The 23,399-nt window shown below is 44.3% G+C and overlaps 1 protein-coding gene across 2 annotated transcripts in view; it reads left to right on the top strand.

The window, feature by feature from the left end:
- SH2B3 (SH2B adaptor protein 3) overlaps window positions 1–23,399 on the top strand; it is a 309,724-nt gene that overhangs the window by 561 nt on the left and 285,764 nt on the right. The window lies entirely within an intron of this gene.

The raw sequence follows: 23,399 nt of genomic DNA on the forward strand, positions 1-23,399 counted from the left end.
TGAGGTATTTGTGCTGGCAGCCGCCCGCATGGCCGTGTGTGGTGACACCATAATAGAGAGTGTCATAACATGCACATGGCCTGACCTCCATATGTGTCGTCTAGCGCTTCTCAGGTCCCATCCCGAGCGCCTCGTGTGCAGTGTGCACGGCGGCAGAATGGCCATTCTCCGGTACACCGGTCCCCACAGACGCTGTAACGCCGAGGTGTCACCTCAGGGAGACATGCTTGGTGGGCGCCGTGCAATGTCCCAATGACAACCCTGAGGTGATTTCTTGTGTCACCATTACTGTTTGTCCTGTTTGTTGTATACCCTTATAACATACAGTATATACCCCTAAACAATGCTGTATACATATATACACCCCTATACAATACAATGTACATGTATATACCCCTATGCAATGCAGTATACATGTGTATACCCCTATATAATGCTGTATACATATATATATATATATATATATATATATATATATATATTCCTATACAATGCTGTATACATATGTATACCCCTATACAATACAATGTACATGTATATACCCCTATGCAATGCAGTATACATGTATATATCCCTATACAATGCTGTATACATGTATATACTCCTATGCAATGCTGTATACATATATACACCCCTATACAATACAATGTACATGTACGGTATATACCCCTGTGCAATGCAGTATACATGTATATACCTCTATACAATGCTGTGTGTATATATATATATATATATTACTCCTATACAATGCTGTATACATATGTATACTCCTATACAATGCTGTATACATATACACCCCTATGCAATGCTGTATACATATATACACCCCTATACAATACAATGTACATGTATATACCCCTATGCAATGCAGTATACATGTGTATACCCCTATATAATGCTGTATACATATATATATATATTCCTATACAATGCTGTATACATATGTATACTCCTATACAATGCTGTATACATATATACACCCCTATACAATACAATGTACATGTATATACCCCTGTGCAATGCAGTATACATGTATATACCTCTATACAATGCTGTATACATATATATCCCTATACAATGCTGTATACATATATATATACTCCTATACAATGCTGTATACATACATATACATATACCCCTATACAATGCTGTATATATATATATGCATATACCCTATACAATGCAGTGTGTATATATATATATAATATATATATATATATATATATATATATATATATATATATATATACACAGTGGGGCAAAAAAGTATTTAGTCAGTCAGCAATAGTGCAAGTTCCACCACTTAAAAAGATGAGAGGCGTCTGTAATTTACATCATAGGTAGACCTCAACTATGGGAGACAAACTGAGAAAAAAAAATCCAGAAAATCACATTGTCTGTTTTTTTTATCATTTTATTTGCATATTATGGTGGAAAATAAGTATTTGGTCAGAAACAAACAATCAAGATTTCTGGCTCTCACAGACCTGTAACTTCTTCTTTAAGAGTCTCCTCTTTCCTCCACTCATTACCTGTAGTAATGGCGCCTGTTTAAACTTGTTATCAGTATAAAAAGACACCTGTGCACACCCTCAAACAGTCTGACTCCAAACTCCACTATGGTGAAGACCAAAGAGCTGTCAAAGGACACCAGAAACAAAATTGTAGCCCTGCACCAGGCTGGGAAGACTGAATCTGCAATAGCCAACCAGCTTGGAGTGAAGAAATCAACAGTGGGAGCAATAATTAGAAAATGGAAGACATTCAAGACCACTGATAATCTCCCTCGATCTGGGGCTCCATGCAAAATCCCACCTCGTGGGGTCAGAATGATCACAAGAACGGTGAGCAAAAATCCCAGAACCATGCGGGGGGACCTAGTGAATGAACTGCAGAGAGCTGGGACCAATGTAACAAGGCCTACCATAAGTAACACACTACGCCACCATGGACTCAGATCCTGCAGTGCCAGACGTGTCCCACTGCTTAAGCCAGTACATGTCCGGGCCCGTCTGAAGTTTGCTAGAGAGCATTTGGATGATCCAGAGGAGTTTTGGGAGAATGTCCTATGGTCTGATGAAACCAAACTGGAACTGTTTGGTAGAAACACAACTTGTCGTGTTTGGAGGAAAAAGAATACTGAGTTGCATCCATCAAACACCATACCTACTGTAAAGCATGGTGGTGGAAACATCATGCTTTGGGGCTGTTTCTCTGCAAAGGGGCCAGGACGACTGATCCGGGTACATGAAAGAATGAATGGGGCCATGTATCGTGAGATTTTGAGTGCAAACCTCCTTCCATCAGCAAGGGCATTGAAGATGAAACGTGGCTGGGTCTTTCAACATGACAATGATCCAAAGCACACCGCCAGGGCAACGAAGGAGTGGCTTCGTAAGAAGCATTTCAAGGTCCTGGAGTGGCCTAGCCAGTCTCCAGATCTCAACCCTATAGAAAACCTTTGGAGGGAGTTGAAAGTCCGTGTTGCCAAGCGAAAAGCCAAAAACATCACTGCTCTAGAGGAGATCTGCATTGAGGAATGGGCCAACATACCAACAACAGTGTGTGGCAACCTTGTGAAGACTTACAGAAAACGTTTGACCTCTGTCATTGCCAACAAAGGATATATTACAAAGTATTGAGATTAAGTTTTGTTTCTGACCAAATACTTATTTTCCACCATAATATGCAAATAAAATGATAAAAAAACAGACAATGTGATTTTCTGGATTTTTTTTTTTCTCAGTTTGTCTCCCATAGTTGAGGTCTACCTATGATGTAAATTACAGACACCTCTCATCTTTTTAAGTGGTGGAACTTGCACTATTGCTGAATGACTAAATACTTTTTTGCCCCACTGTATACCCATATACAATGCAGTATACATATATACCCCTATGCAATGCTATGTACATGTATATACCCCTATGCAATGCAATATACATATACCCCTATACAATACTTTATACATATATACCCATATACAATGTATACATATACCCCTCTACAATTCTATATATACAGTATATATACATTTAAACAATGCACTGTATATGTATATACCCATATACAATATGGTATACATATATGTACCCCTATACAATGCAGTATACGTATATATACCCCTATACAATGCAGTATACATGTATATACCCCTATACAGTACGTTATGCATGTATATACCCCTATACAATGCGGTATACATGTATGTACCCCTATACAATGCAGAATACATGTATATACCCCTATACAATGCAGTATACATGTATATACCCCTATACAGTACGTTATGCATGTATATACCCATATACAATGCGGTATACATGTATGTACCCCTATACAATGCAGAATACATGTATATACCCCTATACAATGCAGTATACATGTATATACCCCTATACAACCCTATACAATGCAGTATACATGTATATACCCCTATACAGTACATTATGCATGTATATACCCCTATACAATGCAGTATACATGTATATACCCCTATACAGTACGTTATGCATGTATATTGGCATGTACACATGGTGGTGGCACATATATTGGCATACACATGGTAGTGGTACATATATTGGCATACACATGGTAGTGGCACATATATTGGTATACACATGGTAGTGGCACATACACTCACCGGCCACTTTATTAGGTACACCATGCTAGTAACGGGTTGGACCCCCTTTTGCCTTCAGAACTGCCTCAATTCTTCGTGGCATAGATTCAACAAGGTGCTGGAAGCATTCCTCAGAGATTTTGGTCCATATTGACATGATGGCATCACACAGTTGCCGCAGATTTGTCGGCTGCACATCCCAAAGATGCTCCATACAAGGCAGGATGGATCCATGCTTTCATGTTGTTTACACCAAATTCTGACCCTACCATCCGAATGTCGCAGCAGAAATCGAGACTCATCAGACCAAGCAACGTTTTTCCAATCTTCTACTGTCCAATTTCGATGAGCTTGTACAAATTGTAGCCTCAGTTTCCTGTTCTTAGCTGAAAGGAGTGGTACCCGGTGTGGTCTTCTGCTGCTGTAGCCCATCTGCCTCAAAGTTCGACGCACTGTGCATTCAGAGATGCTCTTAGGCCTACCTTGGTTGTAACGGGTGGCGATTTGAGTCACTGTTGCCTTTCTATCAGCTCGAACCAGTCTGCCCATTCTCCTCTGACCTCTGGCATCAACAAGGCATTTCCACCCACAGAACTGCCGCTCACTGGATTTTTTTTCTTTTTTGGACCATTCTCTGTAAACCCTAGAGATGGTTGTGCATGAAAATCCCAGTAGATCAGCAGTTTCTGAAATACTCAGACCAGCCCTTCTGGCACCAACAACCATGCCACGTTCAAAGGCACTCAAATCACCTTTCTTCCCCATACTGATGCTCGGTTTGAACTGCAGGAGATTGTCTTGACCATGTCTACATGCCTAAATGCACTGAGTTGCCGCCATGTGATTGGCTGATTAGAAATTAAGTGTTAACAAGAAGTTGGACAGGTGTACCTAATAAAGTGGCCAGTGAGTGTATATTGGCATACACATGGTAGTGGCACATATATTGGCATACACATGGTAGTGGCACATATATTGGCATACACATGGTGGTGGCACATATATTGGCATACACATGGTGGTGGCACATATATTGGCATACACGTGGTGGTGGCACATATATTGGCATACACGTGGTGGTGGCACAGATATATTGGCATACACATGGTGGTAGCAGATATATTGTCATACACATGGTGGTAGCAGATATATTGGCATACACATGGTAGTGGCACATATATTGGCATACACGTGGTGGTGGCACATATATTGGCATACACGTGGTGGTGGCACATATATTGGCATACATGTGGTGGCACATATATTGGCATACACGTGGTGGCACAGATATATTGGCATACACGTGGTAGCAGATATAGTCATACACATGGTGGTAGCAGATATATTGGCATACACATGGTGGTAGCAGATATATTGGCATACACATGGTGGTAGCAGATGTATTGGCATACACATGGTGGTAGCACATATATTGGCATACACATGGTGGTGGTAGCACATATATTGGCATACACATGGTGGTGGTAGCACATATATTGGCATACACATGGTGGTGGTAGCACATATATTGGCATACACATGGTGGTGGTAGCACATACAGTACAGACCAAAAGTTTGGACACACCTCATTTAAAGATTTTTCTGTATTTTCATGACTATGAAAATTGTACATTCACACTGAAGGCATCAAAACTATGAATTAACACATGTGGAATTATATACTTAACAAAAAAGTGTGAAACAACTGAAAATATGTCTAATATTCTAGGTTCTTCAAAGTATCCACCTTTTGCTTTGATGACTGCTTTGCACACTCTTGGCATCCTCTTGATGAGCTTCAAGAGGTAGTCATCGGGAATGGTCTTCTAACAATCTTGAAGGAGTTCCCAGAGATGCTTAGCACTTGTTGGCCCTTTTGCCTTCACTCTGCGGTCCAGCTCACCCCAAACCATCTCGATTGGGTTCAGGTCTGGGGACTGTGGAGGCCAGGTCATCTGGCATAGCACCCTATCACTCTCCTTCTTGCACATGGTGGTGGCACATATATTGGCATACACATAGTGGTGGCACATATATTGGCATACACATGGTGGTGGCACAGATACAACAACTGTTAAGAGGAGACTTTGTGCAGCAGGCCTTCATGCTTGTTGCCTGTCCTTAGCAGTGGTTTCCTAACAGCTATTTTACCATGAAGGCCTGCTGCACAAAGTCTCCTCTTAACAGTTGTTGTAGAGATGTGTCTGCTGCTAGAACTCTGTGTGGCATTGACCTGGTCTCTAATCTGAGCTGCTATTAACCTGCGATTTCTGAGGCTGGTAACTCGGATAAACTTATCCTTAGAAGCAGAGGTGACTCTTGGTCTTCCTTTCCTGGGGCGGTCCTCATGTGAGCCAGTTTCTTTGAAGCGCTTGATGGTTTTTGCCACTGCACTTGGGGACACTTTCAAAGTTTGCCCAATTTTTTGGACTGACATTCGTTTCTTAAAGTAATGATGGCCACTCGTTTTTTTTTACTTAGCTGCTTTTTTCCTGCCATAATACAAATTCTAACAGTCTATTCAGTAGGACTATCAGCTGTGTATCCACCAGACTTCTGCACAACACAACTGATGGTCCCAACCCCATTTATAAGGCAAGAAATCCCACTTATTAAACCTGACAGGGCACACCTGTGAAGTGAAAACCATTCCCGGTGACTACCTCTTGAAGCTCATCAAGAGAATGCCAAGAGTGTGCAAAGCAGTCATCAAAGCAAAAGGTGGCTACTTTGAAGAACCTAGAATATAAGACATAATTTCAGTTGTTTCACACTTTTCTGTTAAGTATATAATTCCACATGTGTTAATTCATAGTTTTGATGCCTTCAGTGTGAATGTACAATTTTCATAGTCATGAAAATACAGAAAAATCTTTAAAGGGACTCTGTCACCTGAATTTGGAGGGAACAATTTTCAGTCATATGGGCGGGGTTTTCGGGTGTTTGATTCACCCTTTCCTTACCCGCTGGCTGCATGCTGGCTGTAATATTGGATTGAAGTTCATTCTCTGTCCTCCATAGTACACGCCTGCGTAAGGCAAGATTGCGAGACCGCTAAGTCTTCTGGATAATTTCGCAATGCATCTCTGGGAACGGAAGCTGGCGGCAGCCGCGCGCGCCTTGATGGAAGGTGAGAATAGCATGTTTTTTGTTTTTTTATTATTTTAACATTGGATCTTTTTACTATTGATGCTGCATAGGCAGCATCAATAGTAAAAAGTTGGTCACACAGAGTTAATAGCAGCGTTAACGGAGTGCGTTACCCGCGGCATAACGCGGTCCGTTAACCCTGTCATTAACCCTTTGTCAGCGCTGACTGGAGGGGAGTATGGAGCGGGCGCTGGGAACTTACTGGACGGGAGTAGGGAGGGACTAATTCTCGTGTGCCCGTCGCTGATTGGTCGCGGCAGCCAGGACAGGCAGCTGGCGAGACCAATATATATAACAATTCCATACATGACTATTACGGCTGTTGGGTTTAGGTCAGGAGACCCCATGGTCCGTACATGGAAGATGTTTCTTAAACATCTGAATTCTACCTTAGATACAGCTGTAGAAAAGTGAACGAGATTGACTTGTGTCATAAGCTGCTTAGTGCAAAGAATAAGCGTTTTGGCAGCTATATGACAAGTGAATTGTTAACAGGATGCAAACATGTAAAATTTTTTCTTTTATGTTAGATCTTATCTCTGTAAGGAAGCCAGTCACAAACAGACACACCATTAATGTGATCTGAGGGATTTCCCCAATACCTCCCTAGCAAGGGTACACAAAACCTCAGAGTCATCTATTTGGAGAAAAGCATTTATTTGTATATCATATTTTGGGGCTGAAATGTTTATGTGTAAATATCTGATTTATTGGAGAAAACAGAGCTTAATATAAAATAGAAAAGGGCACCATATGCTGGGACATTATCACTGATTTTCAATAAGTCAGATGTGTTTTTTGTAGGGGATCCATGGCAGAAATCTGGGCGACAAGTCTCATTCATTAGCAGGACAAGTAAGCACGGGGTACTTTTCTGTGTTGCATCTGCCACAATTCACATGCTCACTCTTTCATGTGGGTCCCTTTTTCTGTGGAACGTATAAAAATCTCTCAAATCGCCTCAAAGCATGCGAGTAGGGTTACAAAACCGTAGATGTGGAATCTTAGCAGATCTTAATATTTTTGCCCTGCTCGCGAGCGCTTACCATCTACATAGTTTGTGTCACACCACATGTACGTTGCAATGTCTTAATTTCTTATTTTTAAGTTTAACTATTTAGAAATGAATGGGTTAACAGCATTGCATTTCATGACTACAAGGGAGCACTGCTGGGCTTCATACAAAGTTTGGAATGTGAATACTTTTCTAGATTGAGGGGGAATCAATTTGCAACCACTTCTATACTGAAATACAGCAAAACATCCTGTTACCTGTAGCTTTATCCACACCATCAGGGCTGGGCCATGACATCACATTATAGGATTTTGCTCATACAATATTTGGTCTTTGGGACTGGGCTTATTCTTCAAGCCAAAAAAACCATAATATTTAAGAAGAATAAGTTGTAAGACATTTCTGGGAAAACTTTGGGGGCTACTCACAGTATCCTCACACTGGTTTTAATGTGCCGCACAGTATATAATCATATCCTTGGGGATACCTTGACGGAAGGTATTTCAGTAAAGGATATTTACCTTAAACTCTACAGAACAGTAGTGTTTTACAATGTGTTTATTACGTAACACTAAGAATTGTCGAGGTATTTGACTTTCACACCTTTGTTTGCGTGAATTCCATACGGTATTAATATGTCTAGGACAGAGGGCTAATAGTAGCCCTGCAGGGTCAGTCTGCACGGAGTTCTGTGAACATGAAGGCGCGCAGCTGGGATGTGTATTCTTAAACAGTAGGAGTCTCACTAAATAAAACTACCGAATTTACTGAAATGTAATTTTCAGCCATTCTTATTGTAATTTTTCCTTTATTTCACTTTGCGCGATTATGGTTGCATGGGTACGGCAGTACGTTGACCCGATTTACAGCCGCCACATAGACATAAGAACTGTAAGGGCCATGCTCAATGGCCTGTACAGATATATTACCTTTAATCATGACCATTTGCAATATTGCTATCCCCTTGATTTGCATTTCATTACAGCAATTGAAATTGTGTTGCAAGGATGTACATATTCTGTACTGGCTATAGGTTTCATTTAAAGGTTTATTTCCAGGATTTAACCTTATTATGTATCATATACAGTAGATGATATTATTACCTAAATGTGATTATTAAGCAATAATTTAGCCCCTACACAATATATAGCTGTCAGGCAAGCCATTATTCTTCGTCCAGCTGCTATCTCTCCCTGTATTCTCTACAAGTGAGCTGCTGGTAGACTCCTCTGGCAGCGGCTTATCTCGCTGAGAACAAATGGGTCATCAGTCCGAAATCGGACATGCCGGATCCTTTTCTCACCCAAGATCATCTGCTTGGGAAAAGTTTGGAGACCGCCATATACATAAGCAGTCGTTATTGGTGGCTTCAACCGGCATTAGCCTAATGTGTATGGCGGCCATATGTCATAATTAGGTTATTCTCATAGATGCTGCTGAAAGCTGCACAAACTGGGCACGTTTATTTAAAAAAAAAAAAGGCAAAAAAAAAAAATTGCAATTTTTCATCCATCTCTAATAATAGTGCAATTTAGGCTTCTGTAAACAGAATGACATCATCTGAAAATCAGACACCTCCAAAACCCTCGCGAGGGGGAAGTTTGATTAACCCTTGTACAGGCATTTGTCACTGATCTATTTTATGCCGTGTAAGATTGTCACTAAATTGACAGTTTCACTTTCACAAAAACCACAGTGATTGATTTTATGCCTCAGATATGAGTGTGCAAACAGCAACATGTTTACATTGACAACGGCCGTGTAGCGAACTTCATGTTCTTCCCTAGAACATATCCATATCAAGCTGAAACAGTGTACTCTGACAGTGACACTCGCCCAGAGCGGAAATTACTCCACAGAACTGACCTTCTGCAGATCTCAGGAAGCTGGATCCTGCACTGAGAAAAGCCCTGTTATTGGCAGTCTATTGGAGAGTAGCATTCAGAGGAAAGGGAATCTGTGGAATGAACATTCATTGCCATTGCATAATAGCAGAGTGATCAATGCAATTGTATTTTTCATGTTTGATTTATTCTTCATGCTGTGCCTCTATTCTGTATCTAAATATATAAGTAGACAGCTAAATACAGAATAACCTCTAATATCACAAAAGTTCTCTTTTATAGACATTTGGCTCCAGAAAAATTGTGCCATTGTATTATAATACGTGTGGTGAATATCTGTGCCCTGTTTATTACTGCCCTGCACCATTTCTCCATCGAGTACTGACAGCGTTGGGCCAGTGTTGTGACTTTATGTTTAACTAGATGGCAGCCCGATTCTAAAGAATCGGGAGTCTAGAATCCATATATACTTTATTTATTCAAATGTAAGAATAATTTGGTGGGCGGGGACCCTCGGCCTCCGATTTGGTGGGCGGGGACCCTCGGCCTCCGATTTGGTGGGCGGGGACCCTCGGCCTCCGATTTGGTGGGTGGGGACCCTCGGCCTCCGATTTGGTGGGTGGGGACCCTCGGCCTCCGATTTGGTGGGCGGGGCCCCTCGGCCTCCGATTTGGTGGGTGGGGACCCTCGGCCTCCGATTTGGTGGGTGGGGACCCTCGGCCTCCGATTTGGTGGGCGGGGACCCTCGGCCTCCGATTTGGTTGGCGGGGCCCCTCGGCCTCCAATTTGGTGGGCGGGGACTCTCGGCCTCCGATTTGGTGGGCGGGGACCCTCGGCCTCCGATTTGGTGGGCGGGGACCCTCGGCCTCCGATTTGGATGGTGTGGACCCTCGGCCTCCGATTTGGTGGGCGGGGACCCTCGGCCTCCGATTTGGATGGTGTGGACCCTCGGCCTCCGATTTGGTGGGCGGGGACCCTCGGCCTCCGATTTGGTGGGCGGGGACCCTCGGCCTCCGATTTGGTGGGCGGGGCCCCTCGGCCTCCGATGTGGTGGGCGGGGCCCCTTGGCCTCCGATTTGGAGGGCTGGGACCCCCGGCCTCCGATTTGGTAGGCGGGGCCCCTCGGCCTCCGATTTGGTGGGCGGGGACCCTCGGCCTCCGATTTGGTGGGCGGGGACCCTCGGCCTCCGATTTGGTGGGTGGGGACCCTCGGCCTCCGATTTGGTGGGCGGGGACCCTCGGCCTCCGATTTGGTGGGTGGGGCCCCTCGGCCTCCGATGTGGTGGTCGGGGCCCCTCGGCCTCCGCTTTGGTGGGCGGGGCCGGGTCCCTCGGCCTCCGCTTTGGTGGGCGGGGCCGCTCGGCCTTCGATTTGGTGGGCAGGGCTCCTCGGCCTCCGATTTGGTTGGCGGGGCCCCTCGGCCTCCGATTTGGTTGGCGGGGCCCCTCGGCCTCCGATTTGGTGTGTGCTCTGCCTGGGGCCACTGTGCTCTGCCTGGGGCCCCATGTTCTGCCTGGGGCCACTGTGCTCTGCCTGGGGCCCCATAAGCTGCCTGGGGCCCCTGTGCTCTGCCTGGGACCACTGTGCTCTGCCTGGGGCCCCATATGCTGCCTGGGGCCACTGTGCTCTGCTTGGGGCCCCATATGCTGCCTGGAGCCCCTGTGCTCTGCCTGGGGCCCCATATGCTGCCTGGGGCCCCTGTGCTCTGCCTGGGGCCCCTGTGCTTTGCCTGGGTGGGGACCCTCGGCCTCCGATTTGGTGGGCGGGGCCCCTCGGCCTCCGATTTGGTGGGCGGGGACCCTCGGCCTCCGATTTGGTGGGCGGGGCCCCTCGGCCTCCGATTTGGTGGGCGGGGACCCTCGGCCTCCGATTTGGTGGGCGGGGACCCTCGGCCTCCGATTTGGTGGGCGGGGACCCTCGGCCTCCGATTTGGTGGGCGGGGACCCTCGGCCTCCGATTTGGTGGGCGGGGACCCTCGGCCTCCGATTTGGTGGGCGGGGACCCTCGGCCTCCGATTTGGTGGGCGGGGACCCTCGGCCTCCGATTTGGTGGGCGGGGACCCTCGGCCTCCGATTTGGTGGGCGGGGACCCTCGGCCTCCGATTTGGTGGGCGGGGACCCTCGGCCTCCGATTTGGTGGGCGGGGACCCTCGGCCTCCGATTTGGTGGGCGGGGACCCTCGGCCTCCAATGTGGTGGGCGGGGACCCTCGGCCTCCGATGTGGTGGGCGGGGCCAGGCCCCACGGCCTCCGCTTTGGTGGGCGGGGCCGCTCGGCCTTCGATTTGGTGGGCGGGGCTCCTCGGCCTCCGATTTGGTTGGCGAAGCTCCTCGGCCTCCGATTTGGTTGGTGGGGCCCCTCGGCCTCCGATTTGGTGGGCGGGGACCCTCGGCCTCCGATTTGGTGGGCGGGGACCCTCGGCCTCCGATTTGGTGGGCGGGGACCCTCGGCCTCTGATTTGGTGGGCGGGGCCCCTCAGCCTCCGATTTGGATGGTGTGGACCCTCGGCCTCCGATTTGGTGGGCGGGGACCCTCGGCCTCCGATTTGGTGGGCGGGGCCCCTCGGCCTCCGATGTGGTGGGCGGGGCCCCCGGCCTCCGATTTGGAGGGCGGGGACCCCCGGCCTCCGATTTGGTAGGCGGGGACCCTCGGCCTCCGATTTGGTGGGCGGGGACCCTCGGCCTCCGATTTGGTGGGTGGGGCCCCTCGGCCTCCGATGTGGTGGTCGGGGCCCCTCGGCCTCCGATTTGGTTGGCGGGGCCCCTCGGCCTCCGATTTGGTGTGTGCTCTGCCTGGGGCCACTGCTCTGCCTGGGGCCCCATATGCTGCCTGGGGCCCCTGTGCTCTGCCTGGGGCCCCTGTGCTCTGCCTGGGGCCCCTGTGCTCTGCCTGGGGCCCCATGTTCTGCCTGGGGCCCCTGTGCTCTGCCTGGGGCCACTGTGCTCTGCCTGGGGCCCCATGTTCTGCCTGGGGCCACTGTGCTCTGCCTGGGGCCCCATAAGCTGCCTGGGGCCCCTGTGCTCTGCCTGGGACCACTGTGCTCTGCCTGGGGCCCCATATGCTGCCTGGGGCCACTGTGCTCTGCCTGGGGCCCCATATGCTGCCTGGAGCCCCTGTGCTCTGCCTGGGGCCCCATATGCTGCCTGGGGCCCCTGTGCTCTGCCTGGGGCCCCTGTGCTCTGCCTGGGGCCACTGTGCTCTGCCTGGGGCCCCTGTGCTCTGCCTGGGGCCACTGTGCTCTGCCTGGGGCCCCTGTGCTCTGCCTGGGGCCCCTGTGCTCTGCCTGGGGCCACTGTGCTCTGCCTGGGGCCCCATATGCTGCCTGGGGCCCCTGTGCTCTGCCTGGGGCCCCATATGCTGCCTGGGGCCCCTGTGCTCTGCGTGGGGCCCCTGTGCTCTGCCTGGGGCCCCATGTTCTGCCTGGGGCCCCTGTGCTCTGCCTGGGGCCACTGTGCTCTGCCTGGGGCCCCATGTTCTGCCTGGGGCCCCTGTGCTCTGCCTGGGGCCCCATATGCTGCCTGGGGCCCCTGTGCTCTGCCTGGGGCCACTGTGCTCTGCCTGGGGCCCCATATGCTGCCTGGGGCCCTTGTGCTCTGCCTGGGACCACTGTGCTCTGCCTGGGGCCCCATATGCTGCCTGGGGCCCCTGTGCTCTGCCTGGGGCCCCATATGCTGCCTGGGGCCCCTGTGCTCTGCCTGGGGCTCCTGTGCTCTGCCTGGGGCCCCTGTGCTCTGCCTGGGTGTAGGACACTGGTGACGTCACTTATCTCCGGACATTAGCTCCGGACATTAGCTCCGGACATTATCTCCGGACATTAGCTCCGGACAAAGCCACGGAAGTTGGCACAAATTGCAGGAAGTAGTATTCTAGGCAATTATATATTAGATGAGAGCAGTTTGCCTTTTTACCTTTGCAATTTCATTTTTGGCACCAAATACTGATGTCCTATGTAGTCCTAAAATAAAGCCATGTAAACTTCAGATGGCCTCCAGATAATGAAATCAGCATTGTTTTTTGCCGTAATTGCATCGTAGGACTATATATGGGAAGACTAAGGATGCAACAGCCATAATCATGTTTGGATGGAGGTATCACCTGTCCTTTAATAACCGGGTCCTAACGTTTTCTCAATGGTTGGTTCCAGGACATGAAGTATTAACGAATACCTGCACAATAGGAAATTCACATGTAGAGCATAAATGATCAAAATGATGGTAATGTAGTACCAGTATCTCCAGCCCCTGAGTGCAAGACAAACGTCTGTCCTGTAAAGCTTCCTGTAGGCCTCTGGAATGCTAGCATTCTGCAATGAGCCTGGGAGACTTCACTAATCATAACATTATGACATTTCCAGTATCTGGTTTTTGTTTAGCTGGAGGACTCAGTTCTTTACATCTCAACATACTCCCAACAAATCAAGCTAAAGATAAAATAGTTCTGTCTAAGTGGAATTTACTTCCTTACAATGGAGCACTGGTATTGTGCTGGAGTATGGATGGCATCGCCTGTAATATTTTTGTGTACTTTTACATGCGCACACACATACTTTATTTTCCTAATTTCAAGTATGAAAAAAAGACACAAGTCCGTCATGTAACCTAACATGTTGATGTAAAGGAAGGCAAAAAACCCATGAGGTAGATGCTAATTTCGCAAGAAATTATTCCTTCCAGACTCCAAGGATGGCAATCAGAATAGTTTGCTGGATAAACGTCCCATCACAGATTTTAGTACCCGAAATCTGTAATATTATGTTTTTCAAGAATGTCATCCAGGCCCTCCTTGACCTTTTGTGAATCAACCATTGCTACAAAGAGTTCTATGCTGCTCTTACAGAAAAGAATCCGCGTCTGTGATTATGATTAAACCTTCTTTCCTCTAGACTAGAGGATGATGAGGATGACCCTGAGTCACTATGGCTGGTGTAGGTGTAAAGAGATCATTACAAAGATATGTTGTACATTGTAATAAGATTGCTCCAAAGCTTAAATTTTTCTATAACTGAATAAACCCAAGTTTGATAACCTGTCTTGGTATTACAGTTCACCCATTCCCTACTATCCGTGGTCGCTCTTCTCTGCACCCTCTCCAGTTTATCCTTCTTACACACCCAAGCCCAATATTGTAGACAGTATTCTAAGAGTGGCCACACAAGTGACTTTTATAAAGTCAAAATGATATTCTTGTCATTAACATCTATGCTTCTTTAAATTCATCCCACGATTTTAATTGCATTGGCAGTAGCTGCCTGACACTGACAAAGACCAGGTTTGTTGTTCACCAGTACATCTGAGTCTATTTCAGTGACAGTTTTACACAGTGTTTTATCATTTAGTACATAAATTTACATTTTATTTTATCGGCCCAAGTTCATGAGCTTACATTGATCTATATTAAACGTCAATTGACTTTTCTCCACCCAAGCTTCTGTAATATAAAATTATCCTCCCCTGTGTTGATTATCTTGCAGAGTTTAGTACCATCTCCAAATAAAAAAAAGGGGTGAGTAGAGCTTACCACACTAGAAACAGTATTCATTCCGGTTGGAGTTCACTGCAGGGTGCTGATCCCGCTGATGAAAGCAACAATAATGAAGAGTAGGATATGACTAACGGCGCTCTTTGTGTCAGAAACGCATCGAGTGTTGCTTTTAACTATTTTTTATGGTTTCCTAATAAAATAAGGTTTTTTTTATTACTTGGATGGTGATGCTGTATTGGAATCCCCTCAACCTCCCCTTCCACTCCTCATTACCATCTCCAAATATTAAAATTCTACTCTTCATGCCCTCAGCCACGTCAGTAATAAATATATTAATAAGATGAGGGCCCAATACTGACCCCTATGGAATCCCACTATCATCTATGACTCAGAGTGTGCTCCATTAATAACCACCTTCTTTTTTTCTACCAGTGAGCCTTTTGTTAATACAATTACACATTTTGTTTTTCTAGCCCCATTGTTTTCATTTTATGTGGCACTATATCAAACACCTTTGAAAAGTACAGATAGACAACATCCACTGCCATACCTTGATCCAGTCCTTTTAGAAGCTGATCAAATTAGTTTGAGAGGACCGATCTCTCATTAACCCATGTTGATAGTGCTTTTGGGGGTGACGCTAGTCACTACTCACGGACAGGCCCTGAGGCAGAGAAGTCAGGCGTTCCAGGATCTGTTCCAAGAGAGTATGTAGTAAACTAAAGGAAAAGACGAAGACGTAAGTCAGGTCACAGTCCAGGGTCAGAATACCAGAGAGATAGCGGATCTAAGCAAAGAGGCAAAACAAATGGGTAGTCAGAACACGGTTAAAAGGTCAGGCAATAGTAGATTAGAACTCACAGTACAGGATACAGGCAAACACAAACCAGAGAGCAGAAGCTTTGTCTGATAGTGATCTGGGTCAGACAGTTCACTTAAATAGCAGGACAATTACTAAGAACAGGGAGCACCTGGAGAAATCTCTGCATCTCCCAGTCTCAGATTGGTCAACTGAGACTTCAATCCAAGCACCAACATCTCAGCAGGCCCCAGCACTGGATAGGATGACAGCGCTGTGCATCAGAGTCCCAAACACAATGGACAGAGGAATCGTGACAATGAGGTTATTTTTATTGGGATACTCCAGGATAGCAACTTTTAAATAAAACTCTCAAGGATTTTAACCATAGTCAAGGTTAAACTTAGTGACCTATAGTTTCCAGGAATAGTGTTTGACTCCCTTTTGAATATTAGTATCAAATTGTCTTAATTTCTGAAGAACATGCCATCCAGATCCAGGTATTTTGTCTATTTTAATGTTTTTAAGACAAGGTCGTACTTCTGGCTGAGTTAAGCAGGTGACAATGGTATTTTCTTGTGTAAATACTGTAGAGAAGAAGACGTTTAATAGATCCACTTTTACTTTATTCTCCCACCATTTCACCCAAATAATTTTTGAAGGGCCCAAAACTATAACTTTTGAGTCTCTTTCTGTTTATGCAGTTGAAGAATATTTCTGGATTATTCTTACTTTCTTAGGCAATGAGCCTTCCTGTCTCAGTCTTTGATGTTTTTATTTGCTTTTCACACAGTTTATTTTTCTCTAATTATTTAGTGACTGGTCATGTTAATTCTGTTTTTGTCATTTATTGGTCCCTTTACAGTTCTGTTTAGGCACAGTGGTTTTCTCCTCCCTTGTTTTTAAGCACCATGTACACCCATCAAATGATTATATCCTATGTAAATTTGCTATAAACCTTGCCATAAATTTGGTTGGATTATTTCTTAATCTCATTATTGCATCTTCAAATAGGTTATCTCACAAATGCAATTTATGGACCGATGGACATAGCTGAGCACATTAGACTATGAATGGAATTTGCAAGCTCGGCAAACAGTGGATTTGAGAACGTCAGGTCTTCTTACTTGCAGGATCTTCAGTGATGAGACGCTTATTATCTTACCTGAGGATAGGTTGTAAGTTGTAATTGTGAAATAAGAACCTTAAACTAGCTTGGATTTCAACACACAAAATCCTTTTTCTCCCACAATTGCCATTGGCAGACTGTCGGGAAGCACCTATACAGATCAGATCGCTAGTATTGCTTGACATACACTGGCCGTCCCCGCACATTTTGTGGTTGTCTAAGGCTACTTTCACACATCAGGTTTTTGCCGTCAGGCACAATCCGGTGAGTTTTGAAAAAAAACCCGATCCGTTTTTTTTCCCGCCGGATCCGTTTTTTTCTTATAGAGTTGTATTAGCGCTAGATTGTGCCTGATGGCCACATGTTTCATCCGTTTTTTGCCGGATCCGTAAAAAAAAGCTGTTTCCGGCGGACGGAGAAAATGTACAGAGGAATGTTTTTTCAGTCCGGCGAAAAAACGCCCAGCAGCGGTTCCAGCGATAGACGGATGAAACTGAGATGTGAATTGTTGAATCCGACCTCCGAATCCGTTTTTTTCATGCATTCTCCATACAAATCATGCACATTTTATTTTCCGGGGCGTTCTCTCTCTCTCTCTCTCTCTCGCTCTCTCTCGCTCTCTCTCTCCGCAACATGCGGCCACTGGGACTCAAACATGTAATTTGAACACCCGTGAAACTCACTGCATACCCGAGCACAATCGGCAAACTCTAGTAATGAGCACTTGCGCTCATCACTAGTCGCTAGTCATTCCCAACGATAGCAAACAACTTTTTACACTGACATACACAGACAGAATTCCTCTTGTTTTAGAGGTGGTAGTGGGCCCCCTTACCTCTTGGGCTAAGCTGCACAGATTGCACCAATGCTATGTCCACCCCTGACTTGTTTTGTATGCAGTCAGCTTTATGACTTGTTCACATGCTGTGAGTTTTTGCTAGTTTTTTTGCGGATTTTTAGCGTTTTGTTTTTTTTACAATTGTCCCAATACAATTCTATTGCGGGGAAAACCGTGGATTTTCCACAAAATTAATGAACATGCTGCGTTTTTTTTTCCGCAATGCTTTTCCGCTGTGGAAGAAAACGCAGCATGGGCACAAAAATTGCGGAAAATATTAAATTAATGGGATGCTTAATGTAAGCGTTTTTTTTAGTGTTTCCGCAGCGGAAAACTGCCGCAAAAACGCAAAAAATCCGAAACGTGGGCACATAGCCTCATAGTTTGCAGATAATTTCTGTGTGAAAATGTGCGGATTTTGATATAGATGTGCAATGAAATCTGAGTCAGAGTCCACAACAGATTTTTTTCCCATCACATGTGAACGTACCCTTAGTGCTTAGTGTGATCTTTTTTTTTTACTGCCTACTCCAGGTTTTTCCGCAATTCCAAAAATGTCATTGTATGTTAATAGGCTTTCTTTAAAATGAGCTGGAACGTGTACAGTATAGAGATCTTATTGTTCAGCTGGATTTTGCAGAAAAGAAGTTTGACGTTTTTCCTACTTGGAATAATATAAGAATTGCTGGTAATTTTACTCCGTGGAAAGAAATGTAAGTGACTAAATGTTTGTGTTGTCTCAGCTTAATCCTGCTTCGGGGCTTCACGGCTTTTAGTTGTTATTGTAGTTTGTGTTTCCATGTGTAGGTGGGTGTTTGGATGGGCAGGCAGGAACATGACTGTAATAGAAAACAAGCAGTATTTTACCATCTCTTCACAAGCATCATAGTGGTAGCTCATACTGTTGGCCCTTACTTTGTTCACAGTATTAGGCTTCAGGCATGGCATGATTTTTTTTCTCCTCATAGTTAGATATTCTGTGATAGTCACAAGGTTGATACTTGCTATGGGGCCTTTGTGTAAGTCTGTGTTTGAATGACGTTATTTTCGTTCTGAGTTCTGTCCCTGAAAAAAACATTGTAATTCAATAGGGCTATTATTGTGATCGAATGCTGGTGTGGAAAAAAAAATCACATATGGATTGTTTTCTTCCATGCCATACAGATTGCATACAGATTGAAAAAAACGTTCATTTTGGGGGGATGAAAATTTGATGATTTTTATATGTCGTGTGACATTAGCCTTAGAGTTTATTCACACATCCATGTATAATGTTCTAGTGCTGTCTCAGAGTGTCACTTGTCCACTCACACATCCATCATACTCATGGATCAGAAGAAAAACTCATAGCGTGTAGTATTCAGATTTGAGGTTGAGGATTAGGCTGCGGTCACACTATCCGTATTTGGTCAGTAATTTACATCAGTATTTGTAAGTTAAAGACAGGCGAGGAACAATCAGAGAAAAAGTATAATAGAAACATGTGTACCATTCCTGGTATTGGCTTACAAATACTGATGGGAAATACCGACCAAATACTGATAGTGTGACCATAGCCTTAGAATAGGATGCACTCGGTGGGCAACACACAGCCCTTCACACTGATGTGTGAATGCACAGTAAGGTACGTACTTAACCCGTTCTCGCAAAAGTATGTTGCATTCATGTCCTGGAAAGGGGTCCTCACGTGTGCAGGGGGCATATGACTATGAGATCCCTCCACATGTGGCTGATACCAGCTATGTTATATAGTCTGCATCTGGAGCAGAGTTCCAGCTGTCAATTTAAATGGAATCCACCTAGCATCGACCCATTGAGACGCACATTGGGTTATTGTGACAGACGGATGTCTACCGAAGAGCCCTGTCTTTGTCATCTTGACCCTAGGTTTAGCTCCATAGTTGACCAAGATTTTCCATGTACAGCAATACTGTGGATCAAACGATCGCATGTTGAAATCTCATAAAGGGACAAAAAATTAATGTAAATAAATTTAAAAATATATATATATACAAAAGGATGAAAAGTTCAAATCACCCACCTTTTTCGCCCTTTTAAAATAAAAAGAAAAAAAAAAACATTTAGTATCACTGCTTTCTTAAAAGTCTGGTTTATTAAAATATGAAATTTAACTTGATCGATAAACATCATAAAGAGAAAAAAAATCAAAACTCCAGAATTGCATTTTTTGAGGGCCACCCCACTTCCCTAAAAAAAATTAATAAGCAATTAAAGCATTGAATTTACACAAAATTTATATTAATAAAAATGTAATCTCACTATGCAAAAAACAAGCCATCAGCCCCATCAATAGAAAAATACAAATTTTAAAGGTCTTGGAAAAATGGCAACAAAAAAGGGTGCATCTCACAAAAGTAGAATATCATCAAAAAGTTAATTAATTTCAGTACTTCAATACAAAAAGTGAAACTCATATATTATATAGAGTCATTACAAACAGAGTGATCTATATCAGGTGTTTATTTCTGTTAATGATGATTATGGCTTACAGCCACTGACAGCAGCCTTCAGCTCATCTGCATTGTTGGGTCTGGTGTCTCTCATCTTCCTCTTGACCTCAAGCAGTTTGGATTGTCTGTCTCTCCATTCTTCCTCCAAACTCTGGGACCTTGATTTCTAAGGTTTAGTGTGAAGTATCCACAATCAATGATGATGTTTCTGGAGCCAAGTCATCTGCAAGTGCAGGTCCACTGTGTTTTATCAAGACCAAAGTCAGTGCAGCCATCTACCATGAAATTTTAGAGCACTTCATGCTTCCCTCTGCCAACAAGCTTTTTGGAAATGGAAATGTAATTCGCCAGCAGGACTTGGCACCAGTCCACACTGCCAAAAGTACCAATACCTGGTTTAAAAACAACAGTATCACTGTGCTTGATTGGCCAGCAAATTGACCTGACCTTAACCCATGGGATAATCTATGGTGTATTGTCAAGCGTAAGATGAGAGACACCAGACCCAACAATACAGACGAGCTGAAGGCTGCTAGCAAAGCAACCTGGGCTTCCATAACACCTCAGCAGTGCTGCAGGCTGATCACCTCCATGCCACACCGCATTGATGGAGTAATTGATGCAAAAGGAGCCCCGACCAAGTATTGAGTGCATTTACTGAACACACATTTCAGTAGGCCAATATTTCGGATTTAAAACTCATTTTTCAAGCTGGTGTTATAAAGTATTCTAATTTAGTGAGATAGTGACTTTTGGGTAATCATCAACATTAACAGAAATAAACACTTGAAATAGATCACTCTGTTTGTAATGACTCTATATAATATATGAGATTCACTTTTTGTATTGAAGAACTGAAATTAACTTTTTGATATTCTAATTTTGTGAGATGCACCTGTAGTATAAGCAATTGAATGATCACAGGTTCAAGTCCCCCAGCAGGACTAAAAAATAAATAAAAAAATATGAAAAAATTTAAAAATATATATATATATTACTTTAATTAACCCATAGAGTAGACCTCATAAAGATGCTATGCAATGCTAGAATTGCTGTTTTTGTCACTTTCACTCTATAAAGAAAGTAACAAAAAGTGATCAAGAAGTTGTCTGTACCCCAAAATGATATCAGTAAAATTATCAGCTCAACAAACACAAAATTCAGCAATTCACACAGCTCAATCATCAGAATAATAATGGCGTTATGGGTCTCAAAAAATGGTGCCCTAAACCCAAAAGTTTTGAATATTATTTTTCCACTTAAAGAAAATCTGTGTAAGTTTGCTATGGCCATAGTTGTACTGACCTGAAGAATCATGTTCCAAGTAATTTTTAACATATCATCAATGCTGAAAAAAAAACTATGGTGGAATTGCCTTTTTCTTTTCACCATTTGGCATTTCCCATTTTTCAGTACATTGTATGAAAAAATGGACCATGTTGTACAAAAGTAGAACTTGTCAGACATAAAAACAAGCCCTTGCACGCCTATGTCGACAGAAAAATAAAAGTTTTGGCACTTTGAAAAAGGTGAGTAAAAAAGACAAAAGTACAAAAATTTAAATTGACTGTGAAGGCAAGGGTTTAAACCCATTTTCAACCATTGTGTATGGAAAATTCTAAAAAGTTAGGTCTAAGTTTTGGCAAATGGAAGTCAATGCAAAGCAACAAGAAAAAATATTTGCCGCAAAGTCACTTTTTTTTACGATGAAAGCAAATAAGTAAGAAAAGCAAGAGATTTATCCTGAAACGCTCTCCATGCTCATGCTGTCAATTGCACGTTCTGCCTGGTGTTTGCTGTGACGTATTTCGGGCCGTACTCCCATCTGTTACACCATGCATGGAGTCCTAGTACAGCCTCTGTCTGTGTTATGTGCGGGAGGAAGCTTGGCTAGTGGCTGGAAGGATGCTGAGTCACTTGCTGGCTGGCAGAGACAACTTCGATAGAAAGTCACAGTGGGAGGCCCACGAAAGGGCAATAGTGCAGATATACTATGCGACACGTCCTCATTCTAAAACCTCCCGTACACGTGGGTCGCATTGTATCTCACTAAATGTACGTTACATGGGAAGTCTATATAGCACAGGCAATTAGTAATGGCTTACAGAACAGAGTTGTCATCATTTCACAGGAAACTAATTTAGAAGTCTCATCCAAAAAAACACTGAGAAGCATTGAAAAGTACTTTTCCAGTATTAGGGCGCCAATCAACCTCCATATTTCATCATTATTGATGCATGTGAGTCTGCTATAAGGGGGCAGATATGATGCTTTTATTTCAGTCATTCCTGAATTAATTTGTTGACTTCAGTTTATGTACATTGGATAGCAAGACAGTGCAATTAAATAGGTTATGTAAGGTGAGGTGCTATAATTAATTGTGTATTCCCATTGTGATGGTAGGTATAGTGCTAGATTGAGCCAGCACTTTATGATTGGTGGGGTCTGAGCTTTAGCACCTTCTCAGATCTTGAGATGAAGATGTCCTGCATTCCTCGACGTCCAACACACCCATCTGTGCAGGCCACTGAGCTACAGTTCCTTGTACAACCTGGTGGCCAGAAGCACCTCTGTGAATAAAAAAATCAAAATGAGAATGAAGCACTAAACCTCAGCCGAGAAACTCAGGCAGATTATGCTAATCACACTCTGATCAGAGATTATTATTTATTTATATAGCACCATTAATTCCATGGTGCTGTACATGAAAAGGGGTTACATCAAAATACAAATGTCACTGACCGTAAACAAACTAACAATGACAGACTGTTACAAAGGGGAGAGGACCTTGCCCTTGTGGGCTTACATTCTGCAGGATTATGGGGAAGGAGACAGTAGCTCGGGGGTTGCAGTAGCTCCGATGGTGTTGGGGTGGCCGTGTGGTCATTACAGGTTGTAAGCTTCTTTAAAGAGATGGGTTTTCAGGTTCCTTTTGAAGGATCCAAATGTGGTGGATAACCGGACGTGTTGGGGCACAGAATTCCAGAGGATGGGTGATATTCGGGAAAAGTCTTGGAAGGCGATTGGGTGAGGAGCGAATAAGCGTGGAGGA

Source organism: Ranitomeya variabilis, chromosome 1 (assembly GCF_051348905.1).
Source record: "Ranitomeya variabilis isolate aRanVar5 chromosome 1, aRanVar5.hap1, whole genome shotgun sequence".
NCBI classification, from domain to species: domain Eukaryota; kingdom Metazoa; phylum Chordata; class Amphibia; order Anura; family Dendrobatidae; genus Ranitomeya; species Ranitomeya variabilis.